Below are 298 nucleotides of genomic sequence, written 5' to 3' on the forward strand. Positions count from 1 at the left end.
CGCCGTGTTTGGAGGAGGAGGAATGCTGCCTATGACCCCAAGACCACCATCCCCACCGTCAAACACGGAGGTGGAAACATTATGCTTGGGGGGTGGTTTTCTCCTAAGGGTACAGGACAACTTCACCGCATCAAAGGGACGATGGACGGCGCCATGTACCATCAAATCTTGGGTGAGAACCTCCTTCCCTCAGCCAGGGCATTGAAAATGTGTCGTGGATGGGTATTCCAGCATGACGATGACCCTAAACACACAGCCAAGACAACAAAGGAGCGGCCCAAGAAGAAGCACATTAAGG

The sequence above is a fragment of the Etheostoma spectabile genome, chromosome 16 (assembly GCF_008692095.1).
Source record: "Etheostoma spectabile isolate EspeVRDwgs_2016 chromosome 16, UIUC_Espe_1.0, whole genome shotgun sequence".
Taxonomy (NCBI): domain Eukaryota; kingdom Metazoa; phylum Chordata; class Actinopteri; order Perciformes; family Percidae; genus Etheostoma; species Etheostoma spectabile.